This window comes from Hemibagrus wyckioides, linkage group LG12 (assembly GCF_019097595.1).
Source record: "Hemibagrus wyckioides isolate EC202008001 linkage group LG12, SWU_Hwy_1.0, whole genome shotgun sequence".
In the NCBI taxonomy this organism is placed as follows: Eukaryota; Metazoa; Chordata; class Actinopteri; order Siluriformes; family Bagridae; genus Hemibagrus; species Hemibagrus wyckioides.
In genome coordinates this window covers 1,391,164-1,398,842 of record NC_080721.1, presented here as the reverse complement: position 1 = coordinate 1,398,842, position 7,679 = coordinate 1,391,164, and positions in this window count along the sequence as shown.

The following is a 7,679-nucleotide window of genomic DNA, read 5'->3' as shown; positions in this document are numbered from 1 at the left end:
GTAATCCTCAAAAGGTGTGCCAATTTAATTGCCCATTACCCCACAATCCCACTGCAGACTCCAGCTAAACCACAGGATCCACCTGCCACAGTATTCCCAATGCCTGACACAGTGTGCTGGACCTGAAAGGAGAAAAAGTCTGTCACTTCCATCCTGTGGACCTACAGATACTACAGAATGATCCTTGTGTTGACATCCTTTAAGTGGCGGATTTGCAGTGTGGTGTGTCCAGAACAGGGAATGGACACTGCAATAAATAGTATTAAAAGTGAGAACCACACATGTGATGGCCAGATACCCATTCTCCATAGTGCTATACGTAGAGTCCTGCTCTGTGAGGTTACTGTTGATGTACTATGGGTGTTCCTCCTCCTCTTCCTCCACCTGGGACACAGCCCTTTGTCCATGTGTTGGTCTGTAAGACAAAAAAAGAGGCAAAATTTAGGGGAAGTAGAAGAAAACTGGTTAAACCTTCACAAAGGTCTGCTGGCTCTGCTACAAACACTGAATCTAGTGAGTCTAGTGAGACAAATAATTAAGCAGAAACCTGTGATAATATCCTGCCAGTGCCAGGAAATGTCTCATTTCCTTTTTGGTCCTGGGTCTTGGACAGGCAACACTCTTATTAATTGACACTCTTTCTCATTGTGGGACAGTTAAAACCCTTTGAAATTTCCAAACAGAAGTGGGACAAATTGGTGTAAAACCAAACAGGGTGAAGAAATTTAGGAATCTGGGGATCAAGGGAATCTGCTAAAAGCCCTTGGTCAAATGCAGGGTCTAATAAAAATGAGCCGTGCCTAAGCAATTCTCCTTGGAATCCACACAAAAATGGACCGCCCTATTGGCCTTAGGCAGCAGTGTGATTGGTCTGTTTCCTTTGCTGTGGGACTCCTCTATAGTACTTCTATCTCTAATATTTTCCCTATTTCATCCTGAAACACTTTTTTCTAGTGTTCAGTTAAATGATAATGCTGGCTGCCAGAACCATGCCAGGAGGAGTATGTCTTTCTGCTATTCTATGAGCTTTATTTATATGGAGGGCAGCAATCCCTGTTGTTCTGGCATAGGTAGATGGACAGAGATGAATTGGGCCCAACCCATCTAGGGTAGGGTTCCAGCCATTTATTTATCTAAGCTATCATTGTTCACAGACTTATGTTCTTAATTATGTTCTTTAAGCATCCAGGCAGAGGAAAAATGTCAGAAATTTTGGATTGTAAACTTGGCAACTTCCATCCTCTGGGTGAAAGGTGTCCAATTTTAATTGAAGTGAAATCAGCTGTTTTGGGGTTTTCCGTTCTCAGCTCATCTCTCTCACACTACCATCCCCAAAGCAACAGGGATTGCTTCCTGTCATTGTTTAAAGATAAACTACAAACATTAGGGCTTTCTCAACCATTTATTACAAATTTCAGCTATCCTCATTAATGGACTTATTAATTGAAGCATTTCATTGAATCACTCTACTAACCTGTCTGTCTGTAGATGGTAAACACTAGAATGGATTATTTTAATTGCTAATAACTCATACAATTTGTGTAGTGTACATGACATGAATGATTTGCCTTGGTCTGTCTGTTTTGGACCCAACTCGGGACATTCGACATGTCTTATGATTTTATCTGCCTGCCTTTTGTTCTGCTTTTGTATCTGTCTCAGCCTCTCAATCCTGACAACTATGCTTTTTGAGATTATTCTCAGAGGCACTGCTTTAGTATATAATGTTGCATAGTACCTAAGAATTAATATGCTTTAATATTCTCATTCTGACCTCTATAATGGCCTGACAGGATCCAAGCCAATACGTCCAATAAGGGGGAGAGCAATCAGTGGCATCACAAGCTGACATTCGTGGCATGATGCATACCACCATACATCACCACGAATCCCCAGCCAGTGAAAATGTGATAGAAATTTAGTTAATGCCACTGATCTTGAGTACTAACTGGCACTTTGTATGTCAACTCCAGACTGGGTAGGACCCTAGGACTGCAGATATCTTTAACACCTGACTCATATCCAAGCTTTGGCACTCATCCCCAACAAACCTGCAAGTGTTTATGCGACTCAGGGTGGGGAGAGATTTAACCCATGAGACACACTGCTTTTCTTCCTGTCATACATATCTGTGTCTAGAAGAAAGATATGTCCAGTGGCAGGGCTGATGAACTCCGGGCAGCTGCAAACAGCAGCAGTCTTTTTCTATGTGGCACTAGAGAGGGAGAATGTCAGGTATAGTTCTGGTCCATGGAGAAAGATCTTAAAGAAGGGCTTGCAGGAGTGGAAGAGGATAAGTTAAACAGGCTCAGGGTGGCAACTCAGGCTGCAGCTTGATCAGTTGCAAATTTTGCAAATATTTCTTTTTGCTGTTGCTGCAGACTCACAGATTATCTGGGCTAGAGAGTGTACTGTTTGTCCTTTGTTTTATTCATTATTATACAAGGTAATATTAGGAATATCTCTCTGAAGACAAATTTTTTTGGTTACTGGGAGTCACATTTGGAGGAGGCACATTTAAATTAAGAATGCTATTTTAGTCTTTTTCCGGATCGTGACATGCTGCACTCGTGGAGGAGTCCCTGTCCATTTATCTTCCCTGGGTCTGCAAATACATAGAGTGTCTCTGACTGAAGTCAAGAAAATAAACACAAAACATGTCAAAACATTTACTGATTTTGAATGAATTTACAATTCAGAAATTATAAATCTAGGAAATATCAGTAATGGACAGGGAATGTCCAGGGTCAATTCTTACACCCTGCACACAGAGTTATTGGGATAGGATACAGTGCCTCCATGACCTGACCAGGATAAAGTGGTTACTGGGTGAGCGAGTGTAGGTTGGGAGAATGTAGAGAGTTCATAATGTCCAAATAGGGTCATTTGGTCAAAAATTTCAGGATACCTGCTTTACACATTGGAGGTGAGTTGACCGAACCTGGTCTCTGGAGTGATGTACTGAGTGCAGGAGAGTTGTTGAATGCTTCTCAAAATAAATAAATAAACAAACAAATAAACAAAAATAAAAAAGTGTCTTACAGTAATAATTAAGACACTTTTCAATACACTCAGTAATTACAGCATATCACAATGGCACCTGTCCATAGGGGCAGATGGGGTAAAGCCTCACCATATACAGTATATAATCTGTTCAATTTCTCTGTACACTTCCTTGCTCTCACCCAATCTCCACTGTTGAATTCACATGGAATAGCATGCTCTCACTGATGAACCCTGGAACATAAGATTTAAAATGTTTTAAATAATTTTTATATCCTTCAAATTAATAATAATAGAGCTGACATTGTACATTTCTTACCAATCAGTATCAAACAAGTATGATTGTACAATAGATAAGCAAATTGTTTTTTGTTGTTGTTTCCCACTCCCTCTTTCTCTCTCTCTCTCTCTCTCTCTCTCTCTCTCTCTCTCTCTCCCTCTCTCTCTCTTACACACACACACACACACACACAGACAGAGAGAGAAAACTGTGGGGTTTTTTTCTTCTTTTTTTTCCAGAAAACTGAACATGGCTGTCATGAATTAAAGTGAAATAAATTAAAGTTTTCTTCTTTTTCTCTCTATGTAGTAGAAAATCCAGCTTGCTTTGTTACAGGGAAACAATAAACTGCAAAATCCTCTCTCTTGGTGACTTTCCAAAGTTGCAAAGCCCTGGCGCTGGAGACTCTTCATTAAAAAAATGTCTAAATAAGTTTCCCCTCACAGACAGGTTCACCATGTCCTCAGAGTAAAGTTGTACAGTTGAGGAAACAATATGTCCCAAAATTTTTGCAGCTTAGTTTTCATCTAATGGACTTGTGGGTACATTTTAAAATTTCAACATTGTTTACAAAATGTATTAAGAAACTACATGATATATTGAGCTATATTTCAGAAAACTGAGGGAACATTAGGGTTTTCACGATAGCAGCCCTTTAACCTGCAGAATGTCAACATTATTAGATTCATAATGAAATCCCTTTAAGCAGAAATTTAGAATGATTTATGAATATAAGCCAAGTTATTTAAACACTCATGAGGGTTATGCTCTAGTACTCTCCAGCCTCCATATCCATATGTACATCTAATTAAATAACTACATCTTCATTAAAGCCCTGTAAATGTAAGTGGAACAGCTTAGTGATAAATAAAGCAGTTTTGGCAGCCTTTAAGTCTGAATCAATAATATGGCACTGTTACCACAAATCAGATCTGCAGATTATTCCAGAGCATTTTCTCTGTGTATTCTGTGTCAAAATGAGTGAAATACTTGCCTTTGCCTTTACTTAAAGGCAGCTAAATCCTTATCTAAAGGTGTGACAAATTGTTTAATTAAGTCCAAATATAGGTGCATTTGTGGCATCAGCACCTTCTGAGTGAGCCAGAGGAAGAGACTGGTACTGGTTCCTGTATCAACATGACATTGAGACTGGATAGGCTGTCAGTGATGAGGCACTACTTAATCAGGTCACAGATTATTCAGATTGCCTTGAACTCTACATTGTGGCAGAAGCAGAACCCATCCTGCCAGGTGAGGAAGTTAGGAAAAGCTTCCCACTTCCTAAGACCTACCACTTTTACTCTTTCATCCATCAAATTTCACTGCTCGAGCCTAGATGTCAAAAATCTGGCATTGCACAATGTGAGAGCAAGTTCTCTAATCAAGTTGTTGAGGTCTTTTTGGTTGGGTCAGTATGACTTTCTTCAGCTCCACCTCTGAAACTGTAATCTCAATCTACTCTCTTTTCTTGCTCTCTGACTTGCTGCTCACTTTTGAAGATGTCTGTCTGGTGGAGTGGGTGTAGGACACTGTGGCATCAGGCAGATGGATGAAGCAAGGTCAGGAGACATGATAGTTTTTGCATTCTTCCCACAGAAACAAAGTTTAAGTGGTTTATGTTTACAATATAAGCAATTAGGAAATAACAGTTACTACCAAGAAACAAAACTATTTTATTTGTTACATAGTGTAATTTACCATTTATCCTCTAAAAAGACTTCTCTCAAATGAGGTTTGAAATATTGAGTCTTAATGGCATGTTCAAGTCTTCAATCTTTGAGGCAGCTGCAAAATCTGTGGCCAGACATCTGGCAGAGCCTGTCTTGGCACCTTAACTCAGTGGGCATCCCATCCCTTTAAAAAGCAATGCCAGAAATCTTTGATGTTTTGGAGTCAGTCTGGACGAGATTAAGCTAGAAGATGTTGAAGATACTGGACAAATTTGGAGATGTATGTTTACTAAGTTTCTTGTTGGATATCTGCAGCAATGCTCTTGGATTGGCAAACCCTATTTTTGAAAAGTGGGGACAAATGGGGTTCTAATTATAGGTCTGTTTTGTCTTTACACCTATTTGTTGTTTTCATGGACAGGATATCAAAACACAGCCTAGGCTGAAGGGGTGTCCAGTATTGAGGGATGGTAGTAACATCTCAGATGATGTTCTTTTGGCGCTATCCAAAATGGACATACTCAACCATTTTGCTGCTGAGAGTGAAGTGTAAGAAAATCAGCACTTCTAAGTCTGAAGCCATGGTTCTCTTCAGGTGACTGATTTAGAGGAGTTTAATTATCTTATTCACTTAAGGATTCTATTCACAATTGATGGAAAAAGCCTACATGAGATAAGTTACAGTTGCTGTAATGGTCTGTGGTGGTGAAGCAAAAGCTCAGTTAGTGGATGATGCTTTTAGTTTTCCATTCAATCTACATGCCTATGGTCATAAGCTGTGGGTAGTGAAATAATATGGTTACAAGAACAGGCTGTGAAAATGAGTCTCCTCTGCAGGGTTGTTAGACTGACTTTCCATGAGATGCTTGACAATCCAGGAAAGACATTACTGTGATCTGTCAGTTTAGTGATTTGTCACCTTATTAGGATGCCACCAGGTTGGCTCCCAATAGAGCTGTGTCAGGTTTGTCCCACTGGACAGAGACTCTAGAACAGGCCCAGAACCCACTAAAGAAATACAACAGTTTGGGAACATTTGTGGATCCACACAAAGACATTTCTTTCTTCTAAGCATTCTGGATACCAATGACAGTACAATGCAGATGTTTGCTTGAATTACAGTATTTGTGAATTTAAAGATGCTACAGTTGACTCATGTAGGAAGTGGTAGCTCAGTGGTTAAGGTGTTGGACTACTATTTGGAGTGTTTGGAGTTGCCACTGCTGGGCCCTTGAGCAAGGCCTTTAACCCTCAATTGCTCAGTTGTATAAATGAGATAAGTCGCTCTGGATAAGGGCATCTGCCAAATGCCATAAAAGTAAATGAAACATAACTATTTACTTTCCCACATTTGTAAAACAGGAGTGTGTAAAGGTCTCCTTTCAGACGTTATGCAGTGAAAAATGGCAATAAACTTTTACATTCAGTTTGCACCCCCATGCAAAGAGCTGAGGCTGGGCATTTTCCCAGCATCATTTTGTCCATTGTACCTTTGAGGCAAAAATACTGCAAATCAATATAAAGTTATTCTGACTGATCCCTTTTACCCTATCATGAAATATCTTTTTAATGGTTTCATCAAGGATGACAATAACACCATCTATCAGCAAAACCTGTGTGAGATTTTGGACCTACATTTTACACCATCAAAACACCAACTGAAGGAATATCTTTCTTTTTTTTTTTTTTTAATGGTGCTCATGCCTCCAGTAGTGGTCCAGAGCCTTGTGGAATCTATTCCAAAGTGCATTAAAATTGTTCTGGTGATGTGGGATTTAACAAGCTCAATCAGGGAACAAGGGTTCCCTGAGAAAGGAGCAGATTTCATTCAAATGCTTTTTTGCTCTGTATCTTTTTCCTCTCACTCTCGCTCTCTCTTTTACGCTCTGTCTCTGTATCTGAGCTGAGAGCAGAGCCAGGAGCCATGTCCTGTCATCCTATGGTCTCCATCCTTATGTTATGGTAATTTTAAGTGCATTTCCAATTCAAGTCCAAACTAAAAAAAAAGAAAAGAATGAAGGTAAATGCTAATTCCTGAGAGGGTTTGTCAACTTCTATTATGTGAATAAGTGGAAGGAATAGGTTCATGTTATTAAAAGATCACTATAGTAGCAGCAAACTTCTACTTCTTCCTGAAACTATCGGCAGTCCCTCCACAACCTCCCATATAAAAATCCATGACCATAGCCATGTTATAATCTTCAAACTGTTCAGGTTAAAGGAAGGAGAATTGGGGTATAATTCATGCCTTTTATTGACTTTTTAATAAAAGAATTTCCTGGAACTTTTAAAAGAAACTACTGTTGTGTATGACTCTTAAAAACTGTGACTACTAGCAGACACACAGTACATTATTATCAAATGTTGGTAGGAGCTATCCTTTTAAAACGGAATTCTTCTTCCAAAAAGGCAGAGTTTAGGAGGTTTGGACCACAAGTTGGCCCTAGCATCTTACAATGGAGAATTCAAAGCACAGTAAGTCAGTTATATTTAGTCCAGGAGGACAGGAAAATCACCCGTATGTCTTCGTGCCTCTCTGCTGGTCTGAAGAAAGAGAAATGTTGAATTCTGGAAAGAAAACTTTGTAAAATCTGTTCTGCTTGGTGATACTGGTGGTAGATATGCAGAATAAATCAGATGTTAAGGGTTTGATTAGAGGGTATCTAACAGAAATTAGAGCCACTTACACACTGAAGCAGGCAAGAGAGTGTTCTCCATGATTGGAA